Consider the following 19,444-nt stretch of genomic DNA (forward strand, 5'->3'; position numbering starts at 1 on the left):
AATTGTATACTTTATGTTCCACTAAATCAACTATTTTCTTTTCAGGATCAGCATTTTGGAAGCAAAATGCAAGGAAAGTTTGTGCTGTGAAGGAAGGAGATTTGTAGCAGTTACAAGGAAGCAAAAAGAGGAGACTCAGGTATGTAAAATAAGCATTTTTTTGTCAATCATCGTGATGGCATATTTCTATGGATATTCTCCTCAATCAACAAGTGAAGAGGACCTTCTTTGTGAGAATTTTTGCCAATATAGGCCATTCAAGTCTCTGTAATTTCCATTGCATGAGAGTTAGGATCACTATGAATACATTAACTTATAGACTTCGATTAATTGTTATGTATTAATTAGTTTGACAGATCATTGGAAGTTGCAATGGTGGAGTTATTGCATTTAGAATGCTGGATTTGAAATATGACATGAAATATGATTTTGCTGAGACCAAGTAGGTTATAACATGTATATTTTGCTTGTTTTTCAGTCAGCGAGATGATAATGGTCTAGATGCAGTGTTGGATACAATTGAAGAGGTGGTCCTGGCAGCACAGGGTCTTCAGGAGGTGTCAACTACAATTAAAGAGCTGACAAACCTGGCAAGTTCCAACCGAAGAACAACAGTGTCCTTGACAGAGGCTGAAGCAGCAGCTATAAGGATGCCTTCGGCTGTGTTGTCTGCAAGGGTAAATAAAAGTCAGTGTCCGTGAAGAAAATAGACCCCAACGACATAAATAATGTAACCACTTGTGCAATAACTGTATTTAAAAAAAAAAATGTTTTCTGATTCAAATGTGCAGGTCCAGTGGTTGAGCCCATGGTTTCATCGTGTTGCCATAGCATTATTGGCTGCAGGAGTTGCATCGAACAATGGCAGCAAAATTCTACATTTTGCCCAAAATGCAGAGCGGATGATTTTGACATCAATACACAAAAACTCACCGGACTGTCCGATGCATTGGCTGCCCTGGAAAACATAATGTGCAATTAAAACTGTACAGTATGTAGTTGCGATCATGCTGTTCTTCATTGTTCAGTTTTTTCCACTTGAATAATGTTTTGGATTCGTATGCATTCAAAGCACTTTTGACTTTTTTTGTTTGTGCATCTTCATGGTGTTGTTTTATTTTGGCCAAATCATCTTTCAGTGTTGTAAAAGCCAAAGCACCTCATATTTGCACTATTTTTACTATATTTTGAAAGTATAAATCTTTTGTAATATTTTTCTACGCCTTTGTAAGCCTAGAAAGGTTAAATAAAACAGTTCAAAGAAATAAGGGAGACATTCAAAGCACTTTTGACTGCTAAAAATGTTTGTGCAGCTTCATAGTTTTATTTTATTTTGGCAAAATCATATGTCAGTTTTGTAAGAGACAAAGTACCTCATATTTGCAATATTTTATGTTGTGGATTTTTGTTGAAAGTATAAAGCTTTTGTAATATTTTTCTAAGCCTAGAAAGGTTAAATAAAACAGTTCAAAGAAATACAACTTTATTTGTCAAATTATTCACCTGATAACTTAGAGGCATGGCATCTTTGTAACACATACATCAATAACTACATCCAAGTTTTTTCAGTAAGTAAAAAACAGACCAAATGGTTTGCTCATCCAGTTACTCAAGAACACCACAGGCAGTGAGAAAACACAACTAAAACAGTTTCTTTTTTCAGACATATCTTGCAGTCACATTCATTAGGCAGATTAAAGCATCTTGGAAAGGAGTATCATCGTTGTTTACCACATGATTGAAAAGAAGAGAGATGTCAGGGTAGTTCTCTACAAAGCTCTGTTCTGCATGGCATCTGCCCTCTTCAGATGAAAACGGATTAGCTCCAAAAGCAGACTCCCACGTCAGTGAGCATCTTAAGTCTTGCTCATACATGTTTGCCACAACAGAAGCACATGGCAGCAGCTCCTCAGAGACTTTAGCTAGGCAGCCACCTGCTGCCAGTTCATTGGGTATTCCACGACCTAAGACATGGAATCAAAGCAATACTGGTTAGGCTGGATGGATTGGGAGTGGAAAAAATGGATCAATATTTTAAAATATTAAAGTGTAAATAATCATTTAAGCATATCTGGAATCTTGTGTGCATTCCATGAACGCACCACTCTGTCAAGTCCAATTTGGCTTACTTGACATGTCAGATTTGAGATGCAAAATTTAGTGAGGTTGTCCTCCATGTTCACAAGCTCTTGGTCCAGCAGGTGCACCAGAGCCCGTTTAAGTGGATAGTTCACTCGATTGTTCACCTCTGGCCACAACCTCTCCACTCCAAGGTTCTGTTGATCAAAAGTCCAAATGATGTTTTTAGGTGAAAGGGAAATACAAAAGCAGAAAATGTGACAATACATTATTGATTAAAAAAAAAATCTGAATCAACTTAATATTCGATGTATGTGTGTGCCACACATACAAGGACTTTGACTCCATTTTTACATTACTTTTGATGTAAAACTACCTAATAATAACATGGGCACTAACAAATCAAGTCAAGGGATAGATGAGATCATACAAAAGTATGTAGAAATAAGTATGAACACATAAAAGCACCAAACCAAACATGAAAAATGAAAAGTGTATGTAGAATCAGCTGTTAAGATGTAATCTAAACAAATGTGCAATGTAGTGCAATGTAAATCAATACTGGATGGATGTACATGGTGTATAAGGTGATTATGTAGAGTATATGTCTACAATCTGCATTCGATAGATAGATAGATAGATAGATAGATAGATAGATAGATAGATAGATAGATAGATAGATAGATAGATAGATAGATAGATAGATAGATAGATAGATAGATAGATAGATAGATAGATAGATAGATAAAAAAAATAATACATGTATTAATAAAACTAATAGTAAAAAACATATTTCACATTACAGAACAACAATTGCACATGTACAGCAGATGCACAGGGTTTCTCTTACAATCTGGATCCACCAATTTCAGGTCATGACAGCAAGGGGGTAAGCTCAGTGGTAGATCATTTGACTGCAGATCAAGAGGTCCCCAGTTCAACTCTGGGTGCCCCCTACTTGTGTTGTGCGACTTAGAACTTGCTTTCAGAGCAAGTTTGAAGTCCAAAAGCTGTCCAAGACTACTTCCAGCACTGTCGTGTTCAAGGATGCAAGCAGTTTGCTAAATAGAGTCCTTAATCCCCAATAACAGGTCAGGTTTTGTAAAATGGAGTGGTCAACTTTCCTCCTTTTCATGCTTGCAGTGGAAGATCCCTGCCTTTATTGGGAAAGAGGCAACGTATGTCCTAAAAATGTTGCCACTTTGATCAGAAAAGTTAGTGCAACTGAGCTCCACTCTTACAAGAGACTTGAGACAGTAAGTTCTAGTGTCCTACCTCACATTCACTCTTTACAGGTCACTTCAGTTTCGCTACCGTCTCGGGTTATTGCAAATATACGGAGAGAGTAGAGATTCTCCAAAAACTTGAACTCTTGACTTCAAACTTTACATTTTTTTGACTAATGTTTCTGATTCAATCAAACAAACACATTTATTTCAGCTTTACAGAATTGATAACTGATGTACTTCCACTTTATGGACACTTTTGTTAAATGGGTGAGTATGTCAGAGAAAGTACTTGATGGTACATCCATTCATTATCTATGCTATATTCTTTGCAGGGTCACGGGGGTCTGCTGGAGTCTATCCCAGCTCATTTTCAGGTGAGAGGCAGACCCCTGGACAGGTCAATTTTTATAATCTGAAACTTTCAACAATAACCAAAGTTTTAGTGGTAAACAGTTTGGCCAGTATGGGGATGGAACCCATGACCTTGGTGTTATTAGCACCACGCTCTGACCTTCTGAGATAACCGGCCTTCGTAGTGACTGTTTCTTTTTCCTATGTACGTATGTATGCATGTGTATGTTTGATCCAGGCCTGGTTTACAACATCTTGAGTTACATGCACCGAACCAAGTAAAGACCTTTTTAAGTGAGGTCACACTTGGGAAGTAAATCTGTGTATCATTCGTTCTTTCCATTTTCAATTGGCAATCAAAAACCAAAACATGAAAAATTGACTGGTTATTTTGTTATTTGTTTTTTATTATAACACAAAAAACGGCAAAACGGCTGGTTTTTCATATTTCAATTTTAGGCACAGATCAAAAATACGAAATCGAAAAACGGGCCACAGGACTGAATTTGATTTTAATATTTAATTGGTCGGGTTTACGTGACCCGGAAGTTTGGTAAGGAGCTAACACGACAGGACCAGAAGTCAGTCAGCCCCATCAGCCATGGAGACTTACGTGTTGTTTCGAGGAGCAAAGCGTGTGACTTTGAAGGAGGAGGACATGACAACCGAAAAAATCAGCAGGATTTTCCAGGTAAATTTTTCACAAAGATGCTTTTCTGTGAAATTGCACTGTACTTTTAACCACCAAACGAAGCCTAGCCCAGTGGTTCCCAAATGGTGTGCACACCGAGACGAGCTTTTTTGGGACAGCTATATATTATTACTGCTTAATTACATAACTTGTCTTGGCAAGGCACACTCGTATATTTAGTTTTGGGAAATTGTGATGTCTTCAAAGCTTTGTCTGAAGTTGGCTGCAACTGACAGGAAGTAGTTAACGTCAGATGTATTTCCATTGAAACGGGGACTAACACTAGCAAAAAACGTATACTTGGAGAGCGTATTGTTCCACATTATGGATTCATTTTGATAATATATTTTTTTCTTATTGGTGTTGAATGCATATGCAATTTTACAAATGTTCAATAGAACTTGGAGAAAATATTTTTTGATTGATATTAATATTTTGTTAATTAATGATTAATGATCATCATAGTTGTCAAGTTTTATTTAGTTTAAGTAAATTAAGATACTGTAAACATTTATGGAGTGGTGACAGTGATAACACGTGTTATGGAAGCTATTTTGCATGAATACTGTATGTATACAGGTGTGCCTTGAGATTTTGGCTTGGCCTTTGGTGTGCCTTACGCAAAATTAAGTTTGAAAACCACTGGCCTAGCCTATATTTTGCATAAACCTCTCACTTTACTTTTTCAAAAGGTTCATGGCCCCAGTCTCTACATCACTGATGATACCAATGTTGCCATATTTCCTGGGAATGATGGTCACTTCAGCACTATTGAGCTCATAGTAAGGGGACATTATGAAGTGCATGGAGAGAGCAACGATGTGGGGGAGCCATCCGGTGTGCCTGGACCATTGAACCCTACCCGCTTCTCCTTCCGCCGGCCATCCAGTGCTGCTGCAGGTTCTGCTTTAACTGCAAGGCCTTCCGCAAGAGCACCCATGGCAAAGGCATTCCAAAGGTGACCAAATACTTTAACACATCAGATAAACGCATCAGGCCAATATGAGAGTATGTCTCTCTGTCTGTCTCTCTTTCTGTTCTAAAAAAAAAACCATCTTCAGGAATGTCTTCATTGCTGATCTTGTGGAGGGCAGATTGGAAACCAGCAAAACACTGACAGTTCGATTCTTGGAATTTGAGGCTTCTGTCATGGGCATCACAAGTAAAGTCAATGATGCCCTTGAACAAGAGGAATCGGTCATCCTTACCGATGGGCAGGGAAACCAGATCTTGGACACAGAGGGAACCAGAGGTAAATTAATAAATAAAAACAAACATTTATAACCCTCTGGTTTTAAGAAAACTACTCACTTTCTTTCTGAAAAATTGTATACTTTATGTTCCACTAAATCAACTATTTTCTTTTCAGGATCAGTATTTTGGAAGCAAAATGCAAGGAAAGTTTGTGCTGTGAAGGAAGGAGATTTGTAGCAGTTACAAGGAAGCAAAAAGAGGAGACTCAGGTATGTAAAATAAGCATTTTTTTTGTCAATCATCGTGATGGCATATTTCTATGGATATTCTCCTCAATCAACAAGTGAAGAGGACCTTCTTTGTGAGAATTTTTGCCAATATAGGCCATTCAAGTGTCTGTAATTTCCATTGCATGAGAGTTAGGATCACTATGAATACATTAACTTATAGACTTCGATTAATTGTTATGTATTAATTAGTTTGACAGATCATTGGAAGTTGCAATGGTGGAGTTATTGCATTTAGAATGCTGGATTTGAAATATGACACACGCACCAGGACTAAACAACTGGTTACAATGATTGCATTTTTACTGGTTAGGATTTTGCTGAGACCGAGTAGGTTATAACATGTATATTTTGCTTGTTTTTCAGTCGGCGAGATGATAATGGTCTAGATGCAGTGTTGGATACAATCTAAGAGGTGGTCCTGGCAGCACAGGGTCTTCAGGAGGTGTCAACTACAATTAAAGAGCTGACAAACCTGGCAAGTTCCAACCGAAGAACAATAGTGTCCTTGACAGAGGCTGAAGCAGCAGCTATAAGGATGCCTTCGGCTGTGTTGTCTGCAAGGGTAAATAAAAATCAGTGTCCGTGAAGAAAATAGACCCCAACGACATAAATAATGTAACCACTTGTGCAATAACTGTATTTAAAAAAAAAATGTTTTCTGATTCAAATGTGCAGGTCCAGTGGTTGAGCCCATGGTTTCATCGTGTTGCCATAGCATTATTGGCTGCAGGAGTTGCATCGAACAATGGCAGCAAAATTCTACATTTTGCCCAAAATGCAGAGCGGATGATTTTGACATCAATACACAAAAACTCCCCGGACTGTCCGATGCATTGGCTGCCCTGGAAAACATACTGTGCAATTAAAACTGTACAGTATGTAGTTGCGATCATGCTGTTCTTCATTGTTCAGTTTTTTCCACTTGAATAATGTTTTGGATTCGTATGCATTCAAAGCACTTTTGACTTTTTTTGTTTGTGCATCTTCATGGTGTTGTTTTATTTTGGCCAAATCATCTTTCAGTGTTGTAAAAGCCAAAGTACCTCATATTTGCACTATTTTTACTATATTTTGAAAGTATAAATCTTTTGTAATATTTTTCTACGCCTTTGTAAGCCTAGAAAGGTTAAATAAAACAGTTCAAAGAAATAAGGGAGACATTCAAAGCACTTTTGACTGCTAAAAATGTTTGTGCAGCTTCATAGTTTTATTTTATTTTGGCAAAATCATATGTCAGTTTTGTAAGAGACAAAGTACCTCATATTTGCAATATTTTATGTTGTGGATTTTTGTTGAAAGTATAAAGCTTTTGTAATATTTTTCTAAGCCTAGAAAGGTTAAATAAAACAGTTCAAAGAAATACAACTTTATTTGTCAAATTATTCACCTGATAACTTAGAGCATGCATGGGCAACTGGCGGCCCGCGGGCCGCATGCGGCCCGGACCGTCACTCGCTGCGGCCCTCGGCCAACATCAGAATATTGATAAAATGTTATTGCTCTCTGCTGTTGCAAACATACAATTTTCCATGAGCCATTTTAATTACAACAGTCAACCAGCAGAGGGCGCTCTCACTACTGACAAGACCTCCTTTTGGTACTATCAACGCTGAGTTGCGGCAAGTGCTTGGAGAGGTTTTTTGCGCTGCGCAATGAAATCCCCACATTCCTGAAGGAGCATGTATCGGTTGATACAAGCGCATACTGCACTAAACTGAGAGATCCCGAGTTTCTCTGTGATATGGCCTTCCTCACGGATATCACTGGGCACCTTAACCACTTTAATTTCAAGCTGCAGGGGAAAAATCAAACCGCACATCAATGCATTTGAGAATAAACTTTCCCTTTTCAAAGATGGCTTTTCATCTGAACCCCCGATGTTGGCGCACTTTACTGCATGTGAAGAGATGCGCACAGATGCCGCCGAATGTGAGGATGTGTTCAAAAAGTACCGAAGTGACATTGAAACACTGCAACAACAATTCAACGACCGCTTTCAAGATTTCCATGGCATGCAGACACGCATAGCGCTCTTTGCCGCGCCCCTCACAGCCACAGTCACAGATCAGCCCCGAGCGCTGCAGCTTGAACTGTGCGAACTGCAGTCTGATCCGTTTTTTCAAGGAAAGAAAAATGAGACGGGAATTTCGTTTTGGAAACTGCTACCTGAGCTCCGCTTTCCTCTGCTGAGGGACTTTACTCTCTCAATGGCCAGTATGTTTGGAAGCACATACATATGTGAGAGCAACTTCTCTAACATAAAGCACATTAAGTCAAAAGAGAGAAACAAGCTGTCAGATGAAACGCTGTTCCATCTCATGCGGATCGGATGTACCAACATTGAAGTTGACATTCCTGCTATTGTGCGCCAACAGGAGAGACCACAAGTGTCTCATTAAAGACAGAACTATCCATAAATCCACAGTGGGTGAGGGTAAATGACTGATAATACATGCCAGTTATATGGGAAGCATGTGGAATTGCACTACAATTGATTAATAATCTCTATTTCTCTTTATTTACTTTTGTAGTGTTCAGATAACACTGAAACAAATGCACTCCTCACTGAAATGTATTGCATGAAGCACTCAGGAATATTTTGTTTTGTTAAGCAGCTGGCTAAAATGTATACAAAACAATTATTATTGCACTTTGATTTTCTGTTGTTGGCTTCATTTTTGAGAAACAGTATTATAAGCCTACCTAGAAATGCACCAGTAATGCTACCTTTAGTTTTAGTTTTTTGAGCAGCTGGTTAAAATGTTATACATAGCAATTACTATTGCACTTGGATTTACTGTTGTTGGCTTCACTTTTGAAAAGCAGTATTATAAGCCTGCCTACCTATACTGAAATACAACAGGAATGCTACTTTTTTTTGTTGAGCAGTGGGCTACACAGCATGAAGTTACATTTATGATTATTTTTTTCATTGAAGCCTTATTGTCTAATTTTGGCATATTTGTATGTTACATCAATACTCAGTCTACAGTTGTGTTTAAAGTGCATGAAGCTGACAGAAGCATTACTAAATGCATTTGAAATTAAATAAAAACAAGTTACTTTGAATAATAACTGTTAATATCCCTTATTTATCACATCTGTGACTATTTTGGGCTATTTGAGTGATGTCAAGAGCGCCGATACAAACCATGTGGCCCTCCAGAGCAGTTGGGTAAATTTAGTGGCCCTCACCAACTGCAAAGTTGCCCATCCCTGACTTAGAGGCATGGCAACTTTGTGGGAGTGGAAAAAATGGATCAATATTTTAAAATATTAAAGTGTAAATAATCATTTAAGCATACCTGGAATCTTGTGTGCATTCCATGAACGCACCACTCTGTCAAGTCCAATTTGGCTTACTTGACATGTCAGATTTGAGATGCAAAATTTAGTGAGGTTGTCCTCCATGTTCACAAGCTCTTGGTCCAGCAGGTGCACCAGAGCCCGTTTAAGTGGATAGTTCACTCGATTGTTCACCTCTGGCCACAACCTCTCCACTCCAAGGTTCTGTTGATCAAAAGTCCAAATGATGTTTTTAGGTGAAAGGGAAATACAAAAGCAGAAAATGTAACAATACATTATTGATTTAAAAAAAATCTGAATCAACTTAATATTTGAAGTATGTGTGTGCCACACATACAAGGAGTTCTACTCCATTTTTACATTACTTTTGATGTAAAACTACCTAATAATAACATGGGCACTAACAAATTAGCACTGAGTGAGGCAGAAAGGATTCTGATGAGAATTGTTGAGGGAGAGTCAGATATTGAGCTGTCAGAAGATGAGGAAGAAAGTGACCAGGCAGTAGAGCAGGAAAATGAAAGCTCAGAGGAGGACTCATCAGCTGACGAGGAAGAAGAAAGTGATGTCATCCAACGGCCATTTTGGATCAGAAGTGACAAGTAAGCTAGGGCTCTGATGTTTAGTTAGTTTATTAATACAGGGTCAAGGGAGGGAAAACAGGCTATTTATCTTGTACACACATTCACACACACAGACACGCGCACACATGGACACGCACAAACACAGACACACACTCACGTAAACATGCACGTGCACACACACGCACAGACACGCGGACACACGCACACAGACACACACACACGCACACAGACACGCAGACACACACGCACACAGACACACACACACACGCACACAGACACGCAGACACACACGCACACTGACACGCGGATACATGCACACACACACACACGCACACAGACACGCGGACACACGCACACAGACACACACACACGCACACAGACACGCAGACACACACGCACACAGACACACGCACACAGACACGCGGATACACGCACACAGACACACGCACACAGACACGCGGACACAGACACGCAGAAACACGCACACTTACACACACGCACACAGACACGCGGACACACACACACACACACACTCACACACACACACTCACACACACGCACACAGACACGCGGACACACACACACACACAGACACACATATAATATTACATTTGTTATAGTTAAATTTAATTATACCTCTCCTTTCTCTTCAAATTAAGTTTCAACCCTGTCCTTGATGAGAGGAGGATGGACATCAACACCCCAAACCACGAAGTCTTGAGGCCCTCTGGGTACTTCAAACAGTACATAGATGACCAGGTTTTTGAGGAAATCTCTAGTTGTACCAACCAGCGGGAAGTGCTGGTCTCTGGGAACACCCTTAAAACCACTCCAGAGGAGGTGAAAACCTTCTTTGGAATGGCAATGTACATGTCATGTCTCAAATACCCGAGGATCCGCATGTATTGGGCAGCAAAGACAAGGGTCCCTATCATCACCAACTCAATGACCAGGGACAGATTCTTCAAAATCCGCCAGTCCATCAAAGTGACAGATGACTTTGCCATCTCAGATGACCACAAAAAAGAGGATGCACTCTGGAAGGTCAGGCCTCTGTTACAGTTTTTTCTGAAAGCTTAGGCGCTAATTTTGTTCTTGTAGCACAATTTCTAAAACTATTAACACACATGGCAAAACCACTCACTGAGTTATCCAAATTAAAAGCACAAATACTGCTTTGCACTCAGTTTGTAATTTTGTAACACACACTTTGCAAAACTGTAGGCACAATTCACTGCTTACACTCAATTGCCAAATTTCCAAAACACTCCTAGCAAAATTATACACATGTATGGCTATTATTTACACTATTTTGCCAACTGTCTGGCACACTTTCACATGTGAAAACAATTTTAGAGAATTAGTTCACTTTGCAATCAGCGTAAGCACTATGAATAAGCCACAGGTAAGCTGTCTGTGTGGAGTACAATGGAAGGAGCAAGAAGAGTAATTATCAGAGGAGGCCGAGGAAGAGGACGTGTAGGTGAAGGAATTGGAGGAAGAGGACATGGAGGTGAAGAAGCAAGAGGGAGAGGACATGGAGGTGAAGAAGCAAGAGGGAGAGGACGTGGAGGTGAAGGAGTTGGAGGAAGAAGGCGTGGAGGTGAAGGAGCAAGAGGTTTAGAGGAAGTTAGAGGAAGAGGACAAGGAGGAGCAAGAGGAGGACGAGGAGGGGGAAGAAGAAGGGCCAGAGCAGACCTGATATGTCATCATATGGGACAATGTTAGTTTCCATAGGGCTGCTTTGGTCCGCAACTGGTTTACTGATCACCCACTCTTCATGGCACTCAACCTCCCCCCATACTCTCCATTCTTACTGTAAATCTGATTGGCATCAGGCATCATGTCAGGCCTGGATACGGCATGCAAGGAGGTATTTTCCCCGGTGCCTTGGACTGGAGGACATCGCATGCCATGTGGATGAGATTTTGTAGCCGGACCCAGAGAGACGGCATGATGTAGGCGGATTGTCTTTTTTTTGTGAATGTATTATTTTGTGTTCTGTGCTGTGTCTTTGTTTTGATGAGTGTGAATAAACACCAATACTTGAAGTTTGGATCCCTGTGTGTTTACAGAACTATGACAAAAGTATGACCTCAAACTGACCTAGCCTACCTTGTGCACAGAAAAAGAAAAAATCCAGATGTGTTTTGTATTCATACCATCAGTGTGTAGTTGGCACATTATGTGCTTAGTAAATGATGGCATGTGTTTACTGTCTGATATGAAAACACCATTTTTACTAAGGTGTGAAGAGTTAATCAAGCTGTGTTTGCTTTTGCAAGAGAACTATAACGTTTTGATAATTTGGTGAAAGGTTTTCTCATTAGTGTGTAGAGTTTAGCAAAAATAGCCAATGTTGCAAAAAATGTACTTAAGGATTCAGAAAAAACTGTAAACAGAGTGCAACAAGGCTGCCTCAATCAGCCAAGACCATTGAAGGCCTGCATAGATGAACAGATGATTCCTTTCACAGGCCGGTGTCCTGTTCGCCAGTTTGTGCCAGGCAAGCCAAATCCTACTGGTCTGAAGGTTTTTGTGCTTGCCAGTCCCAGTGGCATGGTGCTTGATTTTGAAGTGTACAAGGGGAAAAACACATTCAGAGATAAGCAGGTGGGCATCCGGGGGAATGCTGTCATTCGCATGGCAGAATCACTGCCAAGGGGTTCCCACCTGTACTTTGACAGGTATTTCACATCTGTCAAAGTCCTGGATCAACTGAAGGCAAATGGTCTCCTGACAACAGGGACCATTATGAAGAATCGAATCCCTGCCATCTGTAAGGCCAAGATGTCCAATGACACCATGCGTCGGCAACAAGAGAGAGGTGCCTCCGAAATGGTTGTAAGGAAACCAGGAACAGAGATTGCTGTGACTAAGTGGTTCGACAACAAAGAAGTCCTCATGGCATCTACTATCCATGGGATAGAGCCCCAGGATAGCTGCACAAGGTGGTCAAAAAAAGAGAAGCGCCATGTCACTGTGCCTAGACCTGCTGTTGTGGCGGAGTATAACAACAACATGGGTGGGGTTGATCTGTGTGACCGCATGATCAGCTATTATCCCATGTCAAGCCGCACAAAGAAGTGGACCATCCGCACCATGCTGCATTTCTTTGATCTGGCTGCCACAAACAGCTGGATCCAGTACAGGTCAGACCACCAGGCCTCTGGTGGACCCGAGACCAGCAAAAGAGAGGATGCAGTACTTTGATTTCAAGCTGCTACTGGCGCGGAGGAAATGCTGTCCCAGGCACAGGGTGGTGCAGACAGTCAAGATGAAGAGGTGTCCAGTGGTGAGGAAGATGAGGTGAGCACCTGGGGGGATGAAGAGAACATTCCCAAAAAGAAAAGGAGGTCTGTTAAGCCACAGCCCAACAAAGAAGTGAAGAAGTATGGAGCACTACATTTGCCAAAAATGGTGGAGACAGCGAATTCTTCAAGGTGCAGGAGAGAAGGATGCAAAGGGAAGACATTTGTGAAGTGTGTGAAGTGCAACATGTTTCTTTGTGTCTCAAAGGCCAAGAATTGCTTCCTGATGTACAATGCATGATGTGTTCATGATATTGTATGTGTATTGACACATCCCCGGTTCAGTTTTTAAAGTTTTTAAAGTTTTTAAAAGGTAGTATTTTTTTGTAGTTAAAAAATGTTTCTTAAAGTTACAATATGAATGTTCAGTGATGTGTTTTATATTGGTTTTATATTGTTTTTAATGAGAAAAAATGTAAAATCAAATGAGATCTCGCAAATACCAAACTGATGGTTTTCAATGTATTTTTACTTCAAAGTAGACCCGATGTCCCCTACAAGGGACATGTGATAAAAAGTAAATAAATATTTTTGAGAAAAAAAAAATTGTGACATGTTTCTTATGTCTCAGTTACTTGAATTATGTAAAAGAAATCCAAATATAAAAACCTTTTTTCTTCCGGGTCTCAGGAGGATATTCAGCATGGTAGGGAGTTGGATTTAAATTACGAGCACCCTGGGGGAAAAAATAATTAGCACACAATCTTCATAATATGTTTTTATAATGACTCATTTGTACTATATATTTACAAAAATTACCAGTAAACAAACACAGTTGTGTTGCCATATCATTAAAGTTTTACCTGACGCTGGAATTCATGGCTGATGGAGCTCTCTGAGGGTTCTTCCAACCCGACCTTCTCCAGCATGCACCCCCAGTGAAGACAGATAGCCGGTCATGAATTTTCGGCCATATGATGGTCCCGTCTGTCACGGGATTTCACATTTACTGTCAGTGTTTGCTATATAATATATAATATTTGCAATATACTGTGGACATCTGAATAAAAACTTATCTCATAAATAGATTGAATCAAAGCGCTCTCCAGCTCTGTGTCTGATATATGTCTTTTTCTCCTCAGATCATGCCGCGCACAGAATCTTCTGACGCTCATTTCTGGGCATTGTAGGAGACCCATCTGCTGCAACGTGCAGGAAATGTGTTTGTGCGTCAAACCGCTGTGAAACAAGTCCTTAATCAAATCTGTGTGTTGTTCCAGCGCCGCCATGGTAGCTATGGTTACCCGAACTGCCGTCGTACCATGAATGTAGAACCGCGTACAGAGCCATTTCCGGGTCACGTAAACCCGACCAATTAAATATTAAAATCAAATTCAGTCCTGTGGCCCGTTTTTCGATTTCGTATTTTTGATCTGCGCCTAAAATTGAAATATGAAAAACCAGCCATTTTGCCGTTTTTTGTGTTATAATAAAAAACAAATAACAAAATAACCAGGCACTTTTTCATGTTTTTGTTTTTGATTGCCAATTGAAAATGGAAAGAACGAATGATACACGGATTGAAGTAACTTTCTGCCAGACACGCCACGTAAAGAAATACACATTTGGTCAAGAAGAATTGGAGGAGTACCCCACCTTGTGGTAAGAGTGAAGAACAGCAAAGCATTAAAGTGACTAAAAGGAGAAGAACCAGACACTACTGTACCTCCCTCTCAAGCAGTCCACATCTCTTAGAAGAACTTTAAAACAGGAATGTGTGAATTAACTTTGGTTAAGAAACCTTCAATGAGCCTTTCTTTTTCTTAAGCTACATGTCATTTTTCCATTTCACCACCATGGTTGAACTATGAATGAATGAGACATCTCTAATCATTCTCACATCCAAACACAGATGAGTTTAGAGGCTCTGCTGGGATTTGAACCCAGGATCTCCTGTTTACTAGACAGGTGTTTTGACCAACTAAGCCACAGGGCCTGATTTCACAGTAAGTTTGAAGTATTAAAGCTGTCCAAGAATACTTCCAGCACTGTCGTGTTCAAGGATGAGAGCACTTTGCTAAATTGAGTCCTGAATCCCAAATAACAGGTTGGGTTTTGTAAAATGGAGTGCTCAACTTTCCTCCTTTTCATGCTTGCAGTGGAAGATCCCTGCCTTCATTGGGAAAGAAGCAAAGTATGTCCTAAAGATTCTGCCACTTTGATCAGAATAGTTAGTGCAACTGAGGTCCACCCTTACAATCTGACTCCACCATAGCAGATAGGGGGTATAGCTCAGTGGTAGAGCATTTGACTGCAGATCAAGAGGTCCCCAGTTCAACTCTGGGTGCCCCCTGACCATGAGGGTTGCCTGATCGCATATTTCTTAAAACAACCTACAGTAAAAGTGCAGGTGGCATCTTAAATTCTTTAAGCTCAATCCTGCACTTATTGTTTATAAGTAACTTTATAGGCAACTCCAACTTTCATGTTGTGGTTTTTTAGGCTTTGGATGCTACTGGTTTTCAATACAAAGAAAAACTTCTAGCGCGTTTGCTAAATTACAAAACTCTCAAATCACCAAGTATTTCATCCACCTAACAAGTCCAAGTCCTGCAATCACTGTTTATAACTAAGTCTTAATGGAAAACTCAGACGAGCCGCATTTCCAGTTTGCTTGCACGCAAAAGAAAGTAGAATCTCTGAAAGTTGGGTAAAGGCAGCGCTGTGGGGATGTCGGAATTTCCCAGTTCATCCTTTTCAGGGTTTCAGGAGGTCAGGTGCTTATCCCTACTTTCATCAGCCAAGAGGTAGCATACATCTGGAACATTGTGGCAGAGTTGACCACAGACAATAATCAAATAATAAAAGGTCTCCAAGAGAGTGTGAATATTCAGGTTAAAATCCTTCAGTTAACGTTGGTCCTAACGATTTTTCAACTTGATCGGAGCAGTTGGTTTAACTGAGGTCCAGTCTTGCAATCTGGATCCACCAATTTCAGGTCATGACAGTAAGGGGGTATAGCTCAGTGGTAGATCATTTGACTGCAGATCAAGAGGTCCCCAGTTCAACTCTGGGTGCCCCCTACTTGTGTTGTGCGACTTAAAACTTGCTTTCAGAGTAAGTTTGAAGTCCAAGAGCTGTTCAAGACTACTTCCAGCACTGTCATGTACAAGGATGCAAGCACGCTGCTAAATTGAGGTCTGAATTCCAAATAACTGGTCAGGTTTTGTAAAATGGAGTGGTCAACTTTCCTCCTTTTCATGCTTGCAGTGGAAGATCCCTGCCTTCTTTGGGAAAGAGGCAACGTATGTCCTAAAAATGTTGCCACTTTGATCAGAAAAGTTAGTGCAACTGACCTCCACTCTTACAAGAGACTTGAGACAGTAATTTCTAGTGTCCTACCTCACATTCACTCTTTACAAGTCACTACAGTTTAGCTACCGTCTCGGGTTATTGCAAATATATGGAGAGAGTAGAGATTCTCCAAAAACTTGAACTCTTGACTTCAAACTTTACATTTTGTTGACTAATGTTTCAGATTCAATCAAACATAGGTCACACTTGGGAATTAACTTTCTGCCAGACACACCACGTAAAGAAATACACATTTGGTCAAGAAGAATTGGAGTACTGTGGCACGAGTGAAGAACAGCAAAGCGTTAAAGTGACTAAAAGGAGAAGAACCAGACACTACTGTACCTCCCTCTCAAGCAGTCCACATCTCTTAGAAGAACTTTAAAACAGGAATGTGTGAATTAACTTTGGTTAAGAAACCTTCAATGTGCCTTTCTTTTTTTTTTAAGCTACATGTCATTTTTCCATTTCACCACCATGGTTGAACTATGAATGAATGAGACCTCTCTAATCTTTCTCACATCCAAAGACAGATGAGTTTAGAGGCTCTGCTGGGATTTGAACCCAGGATCTCCTGTTTACTAGACAGGTGCTTTGACCAACTAAGCCACAGGGCCTGATCTCACAGTAAGTTTGAAGAATTAAAGCTGTTCAAGAATACTTCCAGCACTGTCGTGTTCAAGGATGCAAGCAGTTTGCTAAATTGAGTCCTGAATCCCAAACAACAGGTTGGGTTTTGTAAAATGGAGTGGTCAACTTTCCTCCTTTTCATGCTTGCAGTGGAAGATCCCTGCCTTTATTGGGAAAGAGTTAACGTATGTCCTAAAGGTTCTGCCACTTTGATCAGAATAGTTAGTGTAACTGAGGTCCAGTCTTACAATCTGGCTCCACCATAGCAGATAGGGGGTATAGCTCAGTGGTAGAGCATTTGACTGCAGATCAAGAGGTCCCCAGTTCAACTCTGGGTGCCCCCTGACCATGAGGGTTGCCTGATCGCATATTTCTTAAAACAACCTACGGTAAAAGTGCAGGTGGCATCTTAAATTCTTTAAGCTCAATCCTGCACTTATTGTTTATAAGTAACTTTATAGGCAACTCCAACTTCCATGTTGTGGTTTTTTAGGCTTTGGATGCTACTGGTTTTCAATACAAAGAAAAACTTCTAGCGCGTTTGCTAAATTACAAAACTCTCAAATCACCAAGTATTTCATCCACCTAACAAGTCCAAGTCCTGCAATCACTGTTTATAACTAAGTCTAAATGGAAAACTCAGACGAGCCGCATTTCCAGTTTGCTTGCACGCAAAAGAAAGTAGAATCTCTGAAAGTTTGGTAAAGGCAGCGCTGTGGGGGTGTCGGAATTTCCCAGTTCATCCTTTTCAGGGTTTCAGGAGGTCAGGTGCTTATCCCTACTTTCATCAGCCAAGAGGTAGCATACATCTGGAACATTGTGGCAGAGTTGACCACAGTCAATAATCAAATAATAAAAGGTCTCCAAGAGAGTGTAAATATTCAGGTTAAAATCCTTCAGTTAACGTTGGTCCTAACGATTTTTCAACTTGATCGGAGCAGTTGGTTTAACTAAGGTCCAGTATACAATCTGGCTCCACCATAGCAGATAGGGGGTATAGCTCAGTGGTAGAGCATTTGACTGTAGATCAAGAGGTCCCCAGTTCAGCTCTGGGTGCCCCCTACTTGTGTTGTGCGACTTAAATCTTGATTTCAGAGCAAGTTTGAAGTCCAAGAGCTGTTCAAGACTCCTTCCAGCACTGTCGTGCACCTTCTGAGCTAACCAGCCTTTGTGGTGAGTGTTTCTTTTTCATATCTACGTATGTATGCATGTGTATGTTTGATCCAGGCCTGTATTACAACATCCGTACGTTGCGCATCGCCACGTACCCTACACGTAGGTCTGTGTTGATTTAACGCAGAACCATAATTCAGGCTTTACTGTGTGTTTGGTCGTTACAGACGCGATCCAAAGCGAGCCGACGACTCTTTCACTCTTTTACTTTGTTATGTCAGATACTTGGCCTCCGTGGTTCTGCCTCCGAGCAGGAAACCGTTGAAAAGTTAAACCATTAGCGATCTTTTCCCCACGTCTGTTGTGTGGAGCTGCTGCAGCCACAATGCAGCAACAGCTTCTGCGGAGCTCTCGCTCCACGCCCCGCCCATTTTCGTCTCGACTACGAATGGGGAAGGAGGGGGAAGTGACGTATTCCGTAAAGCAGTCAAAGCTGTAAAAATGTGTAGTTTTTTAGTGTGGCAGGGTTCCTACCATGCTCCTCAAAGTTACATAGTGCCAGTGAAGGCGATACAGACCCCTCAGACCATGACAGAGGTTCATTAAACCGGTTGGAAGTTGATGTTCCATCACAATGACTCTGGAAATATGATATTAAGGTGGAAAAGTTACGTAGTGTCGCTTTAAAATTCCTTTTATTTTTTCATAAAAATGATTAGATTTTTTTCAAAACATCAAATAGAGGATTTCTTTCCTTCTTTTTGGAAAGCATTTTTGTTATATTTACTTTTTTATTAATTGGTGATTTAATTTGAACATTTATTATTTAAAACCAATTGTAACCCAAGATCTGGTGACGGAGCAGCAGGAAGGTATAAATAGAGCAGGAGGAGCTTAAATTAATATATTATTATATTAATATATGTTATATTCATTCTGCTCTCGCTCCTCGGACAGTGGTGACGTGCTTCACAGCTCTGAGCCAGTGTTTCTTTGTGCCTTTGCCTGAAGAAGACTCTTAAAGAGTTGAAACGTTGCATCGAGGCACACATTTATTTTATTGATTATGAATCACTTTTTTCATTTTCTTATTTTTTTTTTTCATTTTCTTCATCATATAAAAAAATCCTAATGGTGATGAATGAGTGAACAAGCGTCATCGGGAGCTGCCCGGACAGACCGGACACCTCCTGTCTACGGGAACAGGTTCCTTTTCCCAACACTAACCTTAATCCTATTCATCTAAAATTCAAGTCTTAGATTTATTTAATTTAAAAACAGGGTTAAAAAGATTTTAATCTTAAAATAAGTATGGTATTAATTATTTAAAAAACAAGGTTAAAAGTTTTTTTTTTTTAAATAAGTAATTAAA

General features: G+C 40.2%; 7 non-coding genes across 7 annotated transcripts; 4 read left to right on the forward strand and 3 right to left on the reverse strand.

Moving 5' to 3' along the window:
* Positions 1 to 3,763: 3,763 nt before the first annotated feature.
* On the reverse strand, positions 3,764 to 3,837 carry trnai-aau (transfer RNA isoleucine (anticodon AAU)). The gene has a single exon. It is a non-coding gene; the product is annotated as a tRNA-Ile (tRNA).
* Positions 3,838 to 14,897: 11,060 nt separating this feature from the next.
* Positions 14,898 to 14,971, reverse strand: trnat-agu (transfer RNA threonine (anticodon AGU)). The gene has a single exon. It is a non-coding gene; the product is annotated as a tRNA-Thr (tRNA).
* A 285-nt stretch (positions 14,972 to 15,256) lies between these two features.
* On the forward strand, positions 15,257 to 15,328 carry trnac-gca (transfer RNA cysteine (anticodon GCA)). Its single transcript has one exon. It is a non-coding gene; the product is annotated as a tRNA-Cys (tRNA).
* Positions 15,329 to 15,986: 658 nt separating this feature from the next.
* Positions 15,987 to 16,058, forward strand: trnac-gca (transfer RNA cysteine (anticodon GCA)). The gene has a single exon. It is a non-coding gene; the product is annotated as a tRNA-Cys (tRNA).
* Positions 16,059 to 16,872: 814 nt separating this feature from the next.
* Positions 16,873 to 16,946, reverse strand: trnat-agu (transfer RNA threonine (anticodon AGU)). Its single transcript has one exon. It is a non-coding gene; the product is annotated as a tRNA-Thr (tRNA).
* Positions 16,947 to 17,231: 285 nt separating this feature from the next.
* trnac-gca (transfer RNA cysteine (anticodon GCA)) lies at positions 17,232 to 17,303 on the forward strand. Its single transcript has one exon. It is a non-coding gene; the product is annotated as a tRNA-Cys (tRNA).
* Positions 17,304 to 17,949: 646 nt separating this feature from the next.
* Positions 17,950 to 18,021, forward strand: trnay-gua (transfer RNA tyrosine (anticodon GUA)). The gene has a single exon. It is a non-coding gene; the product is annotated as a tRNA-Tyr (tRNA).
* The last annotated feature ends 1,423 nt before the right edge of the window (positions 18,022 to 19,444 follow it).

This window comes from Cololabis saira, chromosome 5, assembly GCF_033807715.1.
Source record: "Cololabis saira isolate AMF1-May2022 chromosome 5, fColSai1.1, whole genome shotgun sequence".
Classification (NCBI taxonomy): Eukaryota; Metazoa; Chordata; class Actinopteri; order Beloniformes; family Belonidae; genus Cololabis; species Cololabis saira.